We start from the raw sequence: 16,753 nt of genomic DNA, 5'->3' as shown, positions 1-16,753 counted from the left end.
CAATTTTGTATTTGGACATTAGAAGTTTATGACCCTTGGGTAGGAAACTGTGGATGGTTTGATACCACCGGTTTTACAACTCTTTCTGGTGCATACATGTCTCTTCTACATAATACTCATACACAAATAAAGACATGAACAGTTGCTTTATTCCAGGGTGATGGCTCTACTAAACCCCTCTATCATCAATCCTGTTTTCTATGCATGGAGTTGAGGTGTTTAAATCCTGGGGACAACTTGTTATCTGACCTCAATCAGGTATCCTGCTGCAACCAAGTTAGAGAGTCCACATTTCCATGCCTTTAGTCTTTGTTTAACCCAGTTGTGTACCAGTCAAATGCATCGTCAACCATTGCTTAAGGCAACTAGAGACTGCCTGATTTAAGTTCACCATCAATTCTTTCTCACTCCTAATTGGGTCTCACCTCTGTCCTGTACCAGAATCCAAAGGGACTACAGGGTCACTTCCTGGCTGGCCTTGCTCCTCTGCTGTGGCATGACTGTTGAAGAGGCTCAGGACTTCCTAAATGTGGCGGGCTCTGCCTAAGTTTGGGCTTGCGCAAGCCGCACCCTTATGTCCTTTCACTGTCACCATCCTCTAATGGTCCCTCCTTACTCCATCTCTGAATGGCTGATACCTACTATTAATGTGTCATGGGGTTGGGTGTCTGTGGCCCTTTTTTACCTTCTCTTAATATATTTAAACAAATATTCACAAGCTCAGATCCCCTTCATTACTGGAGCTGCAGATCATGACGTGGGACTTTTGAAACTTTCATGGTTTGACCAATCACAAAATTAAACTGTAATACCTTGATTCGACCTGTAGAGGGCAGCACACAGACTTTTTTGTTTAATTTTCAAGAATTAAATAATTTTATTTTAACTTATCAAAAAATTGGCTATGACCAACAGACAGCACTTTAAAGCCCCAATTATAGAGGTCAATAGACAAAAAAGTTGATTTAGGGTTTGGTTACGCTTTAAGGAACTGCAAAATTCTGTCCTTCCAGGTTTTGATCAAATTCCAGAACAGGAAGTGGATTCTCTACATTTGACGCACATTATGTTCGGCATTGTGCATTTTCTTTTTTGTATATTGTGGGTTTTTCTTTTTGTTCTAGATGACATTTTATAGTTTATTTTTTTATCTTTTCTGTCCCACCATTTTCCTCCCATGCCCCTTCTGTTGAGGGGCCTCTGGTCACATGCAAGATGGCGCCAGAAACAATCTCTAACCGGAAGCGGAAATTTTGCAACTTTAGCTGGTTGTGTAAGCAGAAATTTCCTGAACTTTAGGAAACCCTTTGAAAAATGATATTTTAAAAACATTTCAGAACTATCAGCTTTTAAGCTTTTGAATGTGAATAAACTGTAACTCTCTAACAGTTTAGTGAGCAAGATGAGCTTCAAATGGGACAGAGAACGTTCATTGTTTTATTTCTTTCAAGTCAATATCAACAAGTTTTCAAATTTGTATAACTTCACCCGTTTACCTCTGGAGAAGTGCAGTTTTTTCTCTGTGAATCAGTTGTTCACTTAAGCAGTTATGGTATATTAAAGGGAATAAAAGGTTGAAAGCTTAAAATGGGGGGTTCCAGGTGAGGACTTCCGGCCAATGGTTTCGGGCACAAATTATGTTTTTTTTTGCAGACGGCTCTAGCAGCGGGAGGGACTTCTGGCTATTGATTTTCGAAAGCCATAATTTTTTCTCTGTGGCCAAATTCTCTTGCTTCTGTCTTCTTTGTCTGATCAGCATCTTAAAAAAAATAAATCTGGCCACAAATGCAAACGTTGATTAGGTCTAGGTCGACTGAGTGTCAGAGGAGTCGATTCAAATCTGTCAACCACCAGGAGCTCTCAGCCTCTGTCGTCCCCTCAGAGAGAGAAAACCATACAGGATCAAACTTCAGTTTCTTAGAGCTTTTCCCTGATCGTTTACGACAGAAAAACTCAACTTGATCTTCCAGCCGTCAAACCCCACGCCGGATTAACACAGTTTCATAATGATTTAGGGGTTTCTGCGTTGATTAAAAAGAGGCATGTTAGCTGAAGCAGGTGGCTTTGAGCTAAACTAACACTCATGAGCAGAAACCTCCATTAAAATAATGAAAGCAATAAAAACAACAACAACAACAATAATAAAACCTTTGGAAAACATTTCATAAACCATCAGCAGCCAATTAGAGGAGCCGGCACAGGCTGTGCTGTGCCTCCTGCGCGAGTGTTTGTGAGTCTGTGTGTGTGTTGGGTATTAGAGCGTTACAGCGCCCAGCCCGGCTGTGCCCCGCAGGCCCGACCTTCTAATCATTATCTGTCTGTCTTATTACGCTCCAAACCGGGCCACTCTTAAATAAAATATGCAAAGGTTTCTTAAATGATGACCCGAGGCTGCGCGCGCCGCCACTGCTCTACATGCTGTTAATCTGAGAAATGCAAATTCCCTTCATCTCACACTCGCCTTTATTAACTTTTTTGAATTTAAAATTCCACGAACAATGAGTTCTGTCAGCTTCTGAAATGATATTTTCTCTCCTCTTTTTATGTGCGCACGGAAGCGAGTTTAGAGCATGAAATTACCAGGGGAAATATGAGCGGTTTCATCTCTCCCGCACAATTTAATTGGCTGCTTTGCAATTATTAGTTTTTTGCTGCTAAAGTTTTTTTTTATACTTCACTGTTACTGTTTCCTTAAAGTGGCAGCTCACAAACAGTGATTTATTATTATTTTTTTAAGGTGTTTGCTGGAAATTCCTCTGCTAATCATCAGACGGCTGCTCTGATTGGACGGCTGATTCCATGTGATTTCAGAAGAGATTTGATTTCCCGTTTACAGTTCAGCTGCTCCACTCCACAAGGCATTGCAGGTTCTGCAGGATTAGAGGTTTTGCGCCTGATTTTTACTTTTGATTTCATTGTGTACCTTTCTCCTCCTTCCAGTTATGTCTATATTTTTCTTTTTCCCCCTGCCTCAACTCCCCAGCGTTCCCCCTCCTTCGTCTGCAGACTCCTTCTCCTCCTCGGAGGATCAAACAGCACCAACAAGCGTGAACTTCTCGCTTCTGCTATACGGAGTGTCAACGCACTGTGCTGATGAGTTCATCACAGCGGGGTTTTTTCCCCTGTTTAAAATGAAAAAAACCAGGAACATTTTTCATGTTTGCTTATTTGTTGCTCTGAATTTATGTCCCAGTTTAGCAGACGCTTTCTTTTATTTTACACCACATCCACTTTATCCAACAGATGTTTGATCAAATTCACAACATACTGACAGTATGTGGCTCCTGAAAATGTGTTTATATGAAGTGTCAATGCTTTGAAACCACCAAATAACTTAAAATACTTGAAATACTGATTACTTGCTGAAAGTATAAAAAAGTGTATTTTTTGCCAAAAGTTAAATGTTTAAAGCTTAACTTTTTAAAGTGAACACAAAAGATGCAAACATAATTCAATAAAAATGCTTAATTACCTTAAAATATGAATAAAATCGCTTTAAAAATATTAAAGATCCACTCTGATTATCTTTGAATCTATTTTCAAAGTATTACCAGTGTCTTTTAATAATAAAGCTGAATGCTTTTTGCTGAATGTGGTCGCTGAATATGCTGAAGCGTTTTGCTGAAGATGCTAAAGAAATTATTGTGATTACCGAATGGACTTGCTAAACGTGACAAAGCTATTTGCATGATGCTAAATGACTTAAAGTTGAAGAAATTGTAGAAAGTGCACAAAAAATTTAAAGAATAATCTTTAAAAAATGTTTTAAAAATTAAAAAAAATTTTTTTTGAAATGTTTAAAAACTATGAACTCAGAATTAGCCCAAAACTTCAGTAGATGCCAAATTAGAAAAAAAGAGCATTTTGCAAAAATGTTAACTTAACTCCAAAAAAGTCCAGCAATCCTTAGTAGGTGTCAAATTAGTAAAACAAACAACAAAAAAAAACACATTGCTAAAATACTAGCTTAACTCCTAATTAGCTTAACAATACTCAGTATTTGCCGAAATAGCACAAAAAAAGCTAGCACATTGCTAAAATATTAGCTTAAGTTAAAATTAGCCTTTAATCCTCAGTATATGCCAACATATCCAAAAATAAAATAAAAAATCTAGCACATTGCTAAAATATTAGCTTAGATATCAGTAGAAATTTTCCTTAAGAAGCTGAACGTTTCAATAACAAGATCGCAGAAATTGCTGAAAATGTGTTTGAGTTTTTATGGTACAAAAAGTCAATGATAAGAAAGAAAGAAAGAGAAACAGAACCACTTTGGTGATTGATCACATTTATTAAACAATTTAACTTTACCTGCCTGGAGTCTAGATAAAAATGCACATCATGGCTTGAACATCCCCATTAAATGGGTAAATACAAGTCACTTAACATTACACAGTTTAAGTACCCAGCTGTAAAATCAACCATTTTAAGGAAGGTTTGGGCATAACTCATGAGCACTGTAATAATCAATACAATTGAACCAAACTGTCTGAGTTGCTTCAGGCAAACTTCCATGCACGGTTCCCCCTTTAAACAAACCAAAAAAAGTATTCTGACCTGTCTCGTTAGTAATAAACCATACAAAAATATTTTAGCATGTCAATGACCTGATAGAAGCATCAACACTTGCGCTTTAGGGAAGTAAAGTTAGTTTGTCTCGGGAGATGCAGACTTCCCACATCTCATAGAAGAACTCTAGAGTTTAAACGACCATCTACACCAATGATTTAACATAAAAAAACTAATTGTGTTTGGAATAGTCTGTATTTTTGAGGCTAAGAGTTTCAGTGACCTCACACTCAGAGTTTTTGCAGACAAACTCTTAAAGGGCCCATTTCATGTTCGGAAACTAATCAACTGCTTTTCATGAAACATTAAAAGAAACAATCAAAAGAAATAGTAAAAATGTGATCATTAAAATAAAATTAAAAGAAAGTAAAAAGATTTTCATTTAAAACAAGCATAGATAGACAGTGCGGACGTAAACTTTTGAATACATATTAATCAAATGCAGCTGAGAACAGGTGAGTCTTTAACCTGGATTTAAATACACTGAGTGTTTCAGCAGATCTAAGGTTTTCTGGAAGTCTGTTCCAGATCTGTGGTGCATAGAAGCTGAATGCAGCTTCTCCATGTTTAGTTCTGACTCTAGGAACTGATAAAAGACCGGATCCAGATGACCGGAGAGGTCTGGCTGGTACATACTGGGTCAGGAGGTCAGTCATGTATTTTGGTGCTAAACCATTCAAAGCTTTATAAACCAGTAACAGAACTTTAAAGTCTATCCTCTGACAGACAGGTAACCAGTGTAAAGACCTCAGAACTGGACTGATGTGGTCTACTTTCTTGGTCCTTGTGAGAACCCGAGCAGCAGAGTTCTGAATAAGCTGCAGTTTCCTGATGGATTTTTTTGGTAGTCCTGTAAAAACACTGTTACAGTAATCAAGTCGACTAAAGATGAAAGCATGCACTAGTTTCTCCAGGTCCTGCTTAGACATCAGATCTTTAATCCTTGAGATATTTTTGAGATGATAATAGGCTGATTTAGTGACTGCCTTAATGTGTTTATCAAAATTTAGGTCTGTGTCTATCACTACACCCAAGTTTCTGGCCTGGTTGGTAGTTTTTAGTTGAATAGATTGAAGCTCTGTAGTGACGTCTAACCTTTTTTCTTTAGCCCCAAAGACAATAACCTCAGTTTTGTTTTTGTTTAATTGAAGTAAGTTGTGACACATCCAGTCATTAATGTCCTCAATGCATTTACCAAGAGCCTGTACAGGGCCTCGGTCTCCTGGTGTCAGTCTAATATATATCTGTGTGTCATCTGCATAGCTATGGTAACTAATGTTGTTGTTCTTTATAACCTGGGCCAGTGGGAGCATGTAGATGTTAAATAGAAGTGGTCCCAGGATGGAGCCTTGGGGCACTCCACATGTAATTTCTATTGGCTCAGAAGTGAAGTTACCAATTGACACAAAATATTTCCTGTTTTCTAAGTACGTTTTGAACCAGTTTAGTACTGGCCCAGTGAGACCCACCCAGTTTTCCAGTCGTCTCAGTAGTATTGCGTGGTCGACTGTATCAAACGCAGCACTGAGATCCAGTAAAACTAGCACTGACATATTTCCACTGTTTTGTAAGTTTAACGTGAAATATTTGTAAGGATAATACAAGTTGCATGCACTTATGATGTACAGGTGATGCTGTCGTTGCACACAGACTTGGGTAACTGGATTTGGTTAGTATGCTCTCCCAAAGTTATTTTCGGTAGGATATTCACCTCTAACCTAAGATTTTCATAGGTATAAACCTTGGTTATATGACTGGATTCTTGGAAATGCTACAGGAGACACCTCACTCTTTGAGATCATTTTATTAAAATTACAAATCATCTATTTGTGGAAATATAATTGCCTACCTAATATCAAGCTCGTGTGCTCTTTTTCCCATTTTTTTGTTGTTTTTTTATTTCCCTTTCATTGTGAACGTCTGCAGTAGTCCAAATCCACTGACCTCAATTTATTAGAACTATTGTCTTTTTTGTGTATTTATAGATTGATTAATTTTTTCTGGTTCTGCTGTATAGAAATTACAATTGCATTTAAAAAGTTATAAAACAGAAAATAGTTAATTAGCAAGCCACATTGCTTGCAAACTCTTAATTTTCAATAAAAACTCATTAAAACACCCTAAATCAGCTGTGCTATCTAAACTGGGTGGGACGATCTTTCTACTAGCACACTGTAGCGGATTTCTGTAAAGGGAGCAGTATTTTATCTCTGTTAACAGCAATACATTTGAAGACGCTCATGGTCACTACTGTCATCTTCAATCTAATATCTACAGGTATGAATGAAAAAATGAGACTTTGTGTTTCCATGTGTCTGGCCAAAACGAATTTAGCTTTTCACAATTGTTTGAGTTTAAACTGTGAGGCATAATACAGTTTCTGCTTTTCAAATAGAGAGCCTTGCAGTTCATTTTCATTATGCTTTTGTTTTTATCTTGAAACAATATTCTATTGGTGTTTTTAAGAGAAGACCCGTCCAATATTTTATGCAGTGAACCTGTCAGTTTTCTTTTCCTCTCATAGAGTTTTCAACATTAAGAGTTGACAAGAAACCCTGGAGTTTAATCACAGCTTACATCAGAAGGTCAGCTAAAAAATAATTTGGAGATTTTACATGTGAAATATCACAAAGTCTAACAAATAATCCTAATCTTAAAAAATAAATTGAGATGCTTGATGTTCAAATTTGTTTCTTCTTGAACTCACCGTAACTAAACTTTATCCAGACATACCCGTTTTGGGGTTTAAAGTTGATGTTATCCTCTATCTTTCTATTGTAAGGCTTTTATTTGTAGGAATTAGGCTAAAACAAAACTAAACAATAGCTGTTAAAACTGTTTCAAATTAAATACAGCAAAACAAAATCTCACCATCATTGAAATTTTAGGTACATTGCATTTGTGTTGACATGGTGGTGCAGTGGTTAGCACTATCGCTTCACAGCAAGAGGTCCTTGGTTCAAGTCCCTGTAGAAACCTTTGTGTGTTGAGTTTGTATATTCTCTCTGTGCAACTCTTCGTGTCATTCAAGTTGACTTGAAACTGTTCAGTGATGTAAAAAAAAAAAATGATTGTATGTCTCTGTCTGGTGTTGCATTGATCTAAGAACTCAATCAGGGTGAATATGTCCTTGGTTAAAACCAACTGGACGGGTGTTGCAGTGAACTAAGAGATTCCAGTAATTACAATAATTACTGGCTACCAGTAAGTTACTGTAAAATCTAGGCAACTATTTTACGGTCTGTGACTATCTGGAACAAAGAAGCTGATACCATGGATGTGAAAATACAACAAAACTTCTTGCCCTCTAAAAGTGTATTTGAAACATTTTGTATTTTGTCCACAAACACCTTGTTTACATATAAAAATCCTCTTCACCCAGTACACAGATCACTCAGTCAAGTTAGGTTGACCCTCCTCAATAAGTCTTAGACCTGTATAACCCTCTCAGTCCCATCAAAAGATTCATCAACAGAGTGATTTTCCTCAACATAATCACCTCTGAAAGAAACACTTCGTCTTTTCCTCTTTACACATGTTCCTCCTCTTTGTTTCATATCTCCACTTGGTGGCAGAATAATGATTACATTCTGACACATACGACTGCTTTAGAGGAATAATGACTGAACATTAATAAGACAGAAAGTAGATGTAAACAAAGGTTTGAACCTCATTTTTCCTTAATCACCCTTATGTTCGAGTTCATCATCCCCTGATGTCTGTACTACAGTAATACAAACAGAAGGGTGATGTGGGCTCAGTTAAACATTCTAAATTCAGCAGGGGATTTTATCCACATCCTAAGAACGTGGTAACAGCAGAAAGATGATAAACAATGCTTTGTAAAATTCAGGAAAACAAGGCAAACAAATGCAGAAATAAAGAAACAGACATTGAATTTAATATAAATTTACTGAATATTTGCCAGTGAAAGAATAGTTTGAGAATCTTCTGCTGACACACCTTCCCTTGAGGAAGCAGAGGCTGAGGACTTTGGGGTGGAACTGTCCATCAAGCTGAGGTCACTGAGGCAGTCAACGAGCTCCAGGGGTGGATGAGGTTCGCCCTGAGTACCTCAAGTCTCTGGATGCTGTGGGAGTGTCTTGGCTGACACGTCTCTGCAGCATTGTGTGGCAAACAGGAACCGTACCACTGGACTGGCAGACTGGGGTGGTGGTTCCCCTTTTCAAGAAGGGGGACCCGAGGGTGTGTTCCAACTACCGGGGAATCACACTCCTCAGCCTTCCTGGGAAAGTCTATGCCAGGGTACTGGAGAGGAGAGTCCGTCCGATAGTTCGTAGTAGTTCGCTCATCCAGTCCATATGTGTTTTGTGTATTTGGAGAAGGCGTTCGACCGCATTCCCCGTGGTGTCCTGTTAAAAGCAACACAACATACTGACTTCGCTGTCAGACTTGGATGAACGTTAGCGTCCTACCGTCTTCAGACGATCAGCTGTGTCCTGCGCCGCAGTAGAAACACAAGAATATCTGCATCTTGGAGGCTTTAGGGATTGTTGTGATGCAGCAGAGTCGAGACGTATCATTGTTTTAGTGCATTGTGGGTAACGGAGAGGTGATGTGCTCAGATTTATCTACCTTGTGATATTGTTAGCATTGAATAATTCAGTGATTTTTATCAGCTCCTTCCACAACGGATGACTTAATTATGTTAATCCAAGCTGGTGTGTACATGTGTGTGTGTGTGTGTGTGTGTGTACATGTGTGTGCGCATCAGCAGGATTGACAGGAGCCCACAGGCCTTCAGCGCTGAAACGCTGATCTGGAATTTCACATTCTTATCCCGTAAGCCTTAGGAGACGTGCGAGCACACAAAGACGCTCCAACTTGTTGTCATGCACACACAACACACACCACACACTCACTGCTCAAAGACCCACGGGGCAATTAGCAATGCCCCACCTAGAGTCCTCTGATTTGCATAAAGTCAGACAGAATTCGTATCAGTGTGCAGGAAGTGTGACACACAGAGTACATAAGCAAAAAAAAAGATGCAGGCGATGAACACAAAGCAGGAGTGAGGCTCTGCACAGAGGTGATAATTCAGTGTGATGGACTGTGCGTCTGCGTGGATCCCCGTGGGGCAGCACACACCTGTGGTCTCAGCACCCTGACATGACAAACCTGCGTCTGCCTCACGCTGACACACAGATGAGGAAACCGCTCGTCTTTTAGCGGGATTACATCTCCCAGTTTCACACAGGTGAGGGTTCCGAACCTCACAGGTGTCCCAGGTCACCTTCATCCAACTCTCCAAATGCAGATTTCAGCGTTTGGAACAAACATACAGAGTTCATTTACTAAAGCTTGAGATGTCAGAAGGAGCATAACTTCAGATGTGAGGAAGAGGAGGTTCAAAAATAAGTATTTATGGGACCGTCAGCATAACTGTGAGAACATTAAGAAAATTCAATGAAAATTATAAAAGATTTCCTTTCTCATTTCGGAAAATAGTAAAATTCTGGGAAATGTTCCTTTATTGTCGTATAAACTGCAAACCAAACAGCCTGTAGTTCTGCAAAAGGCCAACTCCAATAAAAATGTTTTTTTTGTGTGTGTTTTTAACATGTTTTGTTTATCATTTTTTAATGATAGATGACATATATTTGGAAATTAGGGTTAAAATAGCATTGGTAATATTAGGTTGGACGTGTTGGGGCTGTAAGGCAGCGGGAGAGAGTGTTAAAAAAAGGGATGATGGGAAATGGCCGCAGACTTCCTCCCCATCAACAACTCAGAAATGAATTTCTAATTCACCCCTGCTGCTCTGAAGAAACTATGTACTAGAAAACCCACAGGATTTTTGGATTTTGTCTAAAAAGACCTTTGACATTAGATCCATAAATGATCCGGGTGGATCTTTCAGGTTTCCACCCTCAGTTACCACCCCTGAGCACCAGAGGGAGCCCTCGCCAGAGTTTTAACCCTGATGTCACCTTACTACAACTCCCATCAGCCACTGCCACGGCTCCCTTGTGCACAGCTGGTTTCCATCATCATCAGTAACATTTAAACCCACCTCAGCCACGTCTTCAGTGTGAAGTCTTCTTTTTGCCTTGCAGACATTCTGAGCATTTTCTCTTGTTTGTTCTCCCTGCTGTTAGACCCTCGCCTGGTTTCCTCATTATCCTGCCTTGCTCCTAGTTTTTGACCTTAGCCTGTTTTTGACTGTGCGTCTGCCTTTTTACACGCATGTTTTTCCTCCCCATTAAAATCTATGTTTGCACATAGATCCAGCTGCCTCTGAATCTTTAACGCAGAATCTTTAAAACATTGTTGCCTTTTACTGGATGCATTTGTTTCTATAAACCTTGATATTTTTAAACAGATTTGTTTTTTCTTCAGCTGTATCAAAATTTATGAAATAAAGTTTTAAAAAGTCTAAAATAACGTTATTAAATTAAATGTATTTTTAGTTTAAGGAGTTCCTGATTAAATTAATAAGACACTTGATTTTTAGTTCATAGCAAGCAATTGAAACTGTAATGACACAAACGGCATTATGACAAATATAATAACTTTTAGTGAAAATAATCATTCTAAATTCAGTCTCATATTTGAACACAAACTTAAACTGCTATTTGAAGTTATTAACCAACATACATTTTTTGTATAATTTTTTGCATTCATGAAATTGTATTACACCAAACAAATTAAAAAGGACCCATCTGCCTTAGTGAAGGATCATCTATGAGAGTTCATCAAATTAACAGAACAAAGTTTTAAAGCCAACCTTTTTAAGATTAAAACTACAATTACTTGGAATAAAATAAAAATATTTTAAAGTAATGTTGATGTTTTTAAAAGTTTGTAAAATGGTCATGTAAAGGAGTTGAGTCAACATTACAAAATGAAATTATATATTTTTTTAGGAACTGCTGAAGTTAAAGTGAATTCATAACCAAATTTTTAATTGAAAAAAAAAAAGAAAATTTGTAACTTGAATAAAAACAAGACAGTAAATCTAAAACTGTAACCAAATATAAAAGCAACAGTTTTGTATTTAAAACATTTGTTTTTTAGTTTCTCTCCGTCTTAACTTTCGGTTTCAAATCAGAATTTTTTTTTCAGGATTCTAACTGAATTTTTCTTGTAGGTGTGGCTTTGAGCCCATTAGCTAGCAGGACATGATTGGCTGTGTCGGCATCTGGAGGAACGAATAAAGACTCTTCTCACGGTGACGTCAGACAAAATGGCGACAGGTCTAAAAAAGGGAATAGTGACTTCCCGTGTTCAGATTTAGAACAGCAAAGCTGACAACTGAACGCTGTTTAACACAATTTTTCATAATTAATAAAAGGTAACCTTACCAATTTCAACATAAAAATGAACAATGTTTATTTTATTTCATGTCCTGCTGAACTTTATTTTCATTTCCTGTCCTAGATCGTTCACAAATCTAAATACAAATGTGAATAACCCTTTATATTTGAGGTTCTATTGAAAATATCAACCTTTCATTTGAGCAGATATTATTCTAACAGGTTCTATTTTGATTGATTTTATTCTCACATGTTTTAAGCACAAAAACTGATATAAATTCATGTTGGCCACATGTAGTAGGAGCAGCTAAGATGCAGATTGCTGAATGTTGACCATATGTGTTTTAACTGAGCCCAATGCTAAATGTATTTGTTGTAATCTGAGGTATTTGTTATTTTTTAGGTATTTAAAGGGATAATTGTTAAAATAGGAATTCTTTTAATAGAAATATTATTTTGATGCCTACAAATTATTTTGATCCTTGTTTATCTTTATTATCCTTCAGGATCAGACACGGTTATGATCAACAGCAAAGAGGAGCTACGTCAGAAAATAACAACAGTTATTAGTTTTTCTTTATCATCAGACACGTTGAAACTGTCTGACTTTATCGCTGTTTTTAGTGATTTTGTGAACTCAGAAATGTAATCAACTTTAACTGGACAGAAAAGATCTTCTGCAGATCTACGTCTCATCACCGTCGTGGAAAGCTAGCGTGAGCATTAGCATCAATTAGAAGAAGAAAATCTGAATCAGAGAGAAATAATCCACGACTTGTTTAATATCATCCAGAGGATTTTGGGGAAGCAGCTGTGGAGCGTTCTGCAGGAGGAATACTGATGTTTGATCTAAGAGGGAAAACAATACAACCAGGTAGGACGATTAGAAATAAATATTGTACACATTTGAGTTATAATTGGTTAGAATACCTTTCATTATTTATGTAAAATTGCTTTAAACAGCGTTCAGCAGCTTTGCCATTATAAAACATAAACATGATATATAACTCTGAGTCACTCTGCACACTCGCTGTTTTGTGTGATATCGCGTGAAAAACGTCTATTTCCAAAAAGAAAAAATGCTGTAACCTGATTTTTGCTGCTGAAGATGTTAGATGAAAATGCTGAAGCTGATAGCCAGCTCAAATGAGCCTAAAAAAAACTTGAAAATAACTTAGGTTAGCCAAAACAGCTAGCATGTAGCTGAAAAAAAAACCAGCTAAACTTCAAAATAGCCTACAAAACTAATAGTCAAAACAGCTAGCAAGTAAATGTTAGCCTTACTCCAAAACAGCCTAAAACACATTTAAAAAGCCTAAATTAACCAAAACAGCTAGTATGTAGTTGAAATATTAGCTAAAGTTCAAAATAGCCTAAAAAATCTCATTAAACGCCAAAATAGTCCAAAAAGCTAGCAGAATGCTAATTGTTAAAACTTTAAAATTGTAACTTTTTAACATAATTATGAATAATGAAAATGTAGGAATATTGTTCCAGAATAAATCAACTTAAACCTTAAATAACTTTCAATATTTTACTCTCCATAAAAATATCAAACTGTAAAAATGATTCAAGTTAGAATAAATGCAAGATAACATCGGATCCGGCCCCCGGACCTTGACTTTTACACGTGGTTTAAGTTAACAATGTGTTATGTCCGCTTTCAAACCAACTCATTCACATTGAGATGATCCTTGTTTGACCCCATTCAATTACATCTTTAGGATTTTACATTTTCCAATTAAAGTTTAATTTTTTTGACTAAAGTTGACGTGTTATGAATGAAGAATAATTTCATTTTCTCCACCATTGTGGTTGACTGATCCTTTTTCTTAAAGCGTTGTGTTGCTGCAGAAGAAAAATAAATGAGTAAAACATCAATATTTATCCATCTGGGGGTTGCTAACCTAAAACAGATGAAATATTGAGTTGGAGCAAAGATTTCAGCTGCTACATTGTTTAGAAGTTCAGTTTCTTGTGCACATCAATAGTCCGGCATCTCCATATCTTGATGGAGGCCGTGAAGAGTTTTTAATGGAAAACAGCTCCAGCCGTTCTGCTCAAGCTTTGGCCTCATGAATGAAATTTCCCATGCTGCACTGCTCCAGGCCCTTGGCGCGCCTCAGCTCCCCATTTTTTCTTTCTTTGTCTCTTTCTTTAATGCTTTCACACCTTATAGCTGTTCGTCAATTACTGACACACGTTCTGGCAGCAAACAGCGTTAATTGAAACATTTAATTAGCATTAAAACTCGCAGTAATTACAGACGTTTTTTCCTTTTTCGCTGTAGGATTCAGCTTCAAATGCCGTCACGGCTCTAGGCGGCGTGCGCTTCCTCCGCCCGCCATTGACTTTCTGCTGCGCCCTCAGATGTGTGTCTGTCGGGGCCTCAGGTGAAGGAGCCTCCGACAGGAGTCGAGCACCAAGGCCAGGCCTGCCGGCCGCCCAAGGGAACGAAGAAGAAAGGCGAGTGAGGAGGGAGGCGAGGAAGAAAAAGGAGGGAGGAGGTCAAGGAGGAAGGGCTGGGAAGCACTTGAAAGGAGGGGATGAATAAGTGGGAGGCAGGAAAGACATGAATGAGGGAGTGACAGGCTCTGACTGCTGTGATTGAAGGAAGTCAAATCTACACACGGGATTAGCTGAGGCTGTGTGTGTGTGTGTGTGCGTCAGTGTTTTACATACAATTGGTGTTTGCAGACTTCTGTGTGTGTGAGGCCTGGTTGGAGCCGAAGCAGGGGTCTGGATTAGTGGAGTTTGCCAGGGCTGCGGGGCAGGATTAGCAGGCCAGGCTGCTGCCTGACGCCGCTCTGCTACCACTAATGGCATTATTAATAGGCAGCTAAAAAATTCATTAAAAAATCCATTAAAAATAAATGTGTTTTACATAAGACTCGCCCTCAGGTGGAGTGGCTGGGGGGAGGCTCGGGCGAGATGGGTGAAAGAGAAGATGAAATGGGCGACTGTTAGCTTTGAGGTCAGCTGAGCGTCGCCGATCGGAGAAGTCGAGGAGTAAAAACAGGAAACCATGTTGGATTTGGAGTAATGAGGATAAACCAACAATACCGACGTTTCCGTGGCTCGAAGGAACGTCTGCAGAGTTTATGTCAAAGGATGAGTAAATACAGCTGCTGCTCTGACAACTGACCTGCAGAAACAACTCAAACCATCAAACGTCAGGGTTGAACTTCTCAGAGATGTTAAAGTCTCCTCCGATGAACATCCTGTTTTTTGAGGTTTTAACATGTTTTTGTGACATTTTTCTTCCGAAAGAGAACAAATGTAATAAGAAATCATTTAGTTTTTCATTTCCGAGTATTTCTCCTTTTAAATCAATCAAACTGTCTTGGACAGACTCTGTTTGAATGAATGATCTTCTTTCCATCAACAGCTCTGCTGCACATGCACTAAACCCTCATCTGTTCCTAGTGTCTAGTTCAGGTTCTGGAGAAGAGAAGATGGTATCTTCACATTGAAACATTGGATTATTAGCTAAAAGAGTCTTTGGTAAAATGGAAGGAAAAATATTAAAAAATTATATGGAGCTAAATTGAGGCCAATGTTATTTGAAACCAAAATGAAACAAATTGAAACAAATGTTCGTGATTGGCCAAAAAAAAAAATGTGTGAAACTTTTTGTTATTTTAAAGTAAGATTAATTATTTTCAGCTTCAAATGTTCAATTTTTTTAAGTTTTAAAACTCAAAATTTCATTTTCAAATCTTTTTTTCACTTTTAACTCATTTTTTTCTAATTTGAACTTTTCAAATTTGAAAATGTAAAAGAAAGAGTTGAAAAAAAGTTTTGATGTTGAAATTTTGAAACTAAAAAAGAAAACAGAATGTTTGCAGCTGGAAATAATTAAGTTTATTTTAGAATAGAAATAACGTTTCGGACATTTAAATTTTTTTTGGCCAAACATTAATATTTTTTTAAATTCGTTTTATTTGGGTTTCATCCGGTTCATCCGATATTGATGGATGTTTTTATGTAGCAGCAGTGAAGATTTACGCTAGCGAGACACAGAGCTATCAGAATCAGACAGAGGGGGGGGGGTCCAGGAGCTCAGCTCCAAAAGCCACGCCCCCTCAGAGGAGATTTTGGAAACAGAGGCTTCAGATCGACATGAAAAATGGCTTTTAGGCCATGGGATTTTGGTTGAAAGCTTCATAATCATAATTAAAAAACTATTGGGAACGTTTTTTTATTAAATTAAAAAAACGGTTATGAGGGGACTTTAATTATGATGCTCAACCGAACGAGGCTTTTGAGATATTTATTAATAGAAAGTATTCAAAGAAAAAATCCTTTGCTTTAACTAAGTGATTCAGGCTTCCACGGCGTGCGTTAAAACATTATCCCACTTATACCTAGGGTTGGGCACCGAAGTTCGGTTCCAAGTAGGAACCGTTATGATTTGAGCGGTTCTACCGAAACCGAAAGATGCGGCTGCAAACGGTGCCGGATTTCGGTTCCAAATTTCATTGAAGTTTCATTTGTCTGTGGACATGTCAATCACTTGTACTCCCTTCTGATTTTTTACGATTCAGCCTATCTATTTACTTTCTTGCAGAGGTGGGGACTCGAGTCACATGACTTGGACTCGAGTCAGACTCGAGTCATGAATTTGACGACTTTAGACTCGACTTGGACTTTCCTACCTCTGACTCGTGACTTGACTTGGACTTTGATATACATAACTTGTGACTTGACTCGGACTTTAGCCCTCTGACTCGGAAAGACTTGCCATTTTCCCCCCAAATCCACGGATTATAAAGTATAAAGTATAAAGAGAGAACGCCGCGCGCACTGCGGTCTCTCTTATTTACATCCGTCTGCGGTGTCGGCCCAACATCCAATCAAATTAGAGCCACGTTTGATTGATGTGACAGTCCAACCAATCAAAT

The 16,753-nt window shown here is 38.0% G+C and overlaps 1 long non-coding RNA gene across 1 annotated transcript in view; it reads left to right on the top strand.

The window, feature by feature from the left end:
- The window catches only part of LOC112158216, a 42,481-nt gene extending 39,084 nt beyond the window's left edge, over positions 1 to 3,397 (top strand). Inside the window, exon 3 of the long non-coding RNA XR_004947251.1 lies at positions 2,738 to 3,397. This is a non-coding gene — a long non-coding RNA (uncharacterized LOC112158216). The remainder of the gene's footprint in view (positions 1 to 2,737) is intronic.
- The last annotated feature ends 13,356 nt before the right edge of the window (positions 3,398 to 16,753 follow it).

This window comes from Oryzias melastigma, linkage group LG24 (assembly GCF_002922805.2).
Source record: "Oryzias melastigma strain HK-1 linkage group LG24, ASM292280v2, whole genome shotgun sequence".
Classification (NCBI taxonomy): domain Eukaryota; kingdom Metazoa; phylum Chordata; class Actinopteri; order Beloniformes; family Adrianichthyidae; genus Oryzias; species Oryzias melastigma.
This window is presented reverse-complemented; position numbering and strand designations above follow the sequence as displayed.